Genomic DNA, 562 nt, shown 5'->3' on the forward strand with positions numbered 1-562 from the left:
GGAATCAAAACAGACTCCTCATCACTGAACAAAGGCACATATAATGCATTGTGGTCGATCTATTTCAAAATCAAAAAATCGAAATAATCCCAAATGCACCATACACTATTCAGAAACTCAACCCTCCCTCGCGGGCTGACCGGTGACCACTGCGGTGGTTATAAGCAGAACAGTGTAATTTATTTGGAAAGTAGAACGCCTCTATAGATTTTTTTTGAGGCATAGAGACTGTTGCTACTCTTTTCATTAAAGATGGATGAGCATTCTGTCGTATAACTGTATACAGTCTGATAGCAGTATACAGACAGCAAGGATGTGGTAGATATATTGGCAAAACATAATTATACTTCGAAGCTGGTCAATAATTGTTTTCACATTACGGGTACCTCCTGCCTATCGAGCCGCGAACAACACTATGAAAATACGAAGGGTTAATGATCATGAATAATGTAATAAAGGTAATGATTAAGGTTTGACGTAACGATCGCCTTAGTAAGTAAGTGACAAGCAATATTACGCTGGAAAGCAAACAGCCGCTTTTTCATTGTGCAAATTATCCAAT

Source organism: Penaeus monodon, chromosome 24 (genome assembly GCF_015228065.2).
Source record: "Penaeus monodon isolate SGIC_2016 chromosome 24, NSTDA_Pmon_1, whole genome shotgun sequence".
NCBI lineage: Eukaryota > Metazoa > Arthropoda > Malacostraca > Decapoda > Penaeidae > Penaeus > Penaeus monodon.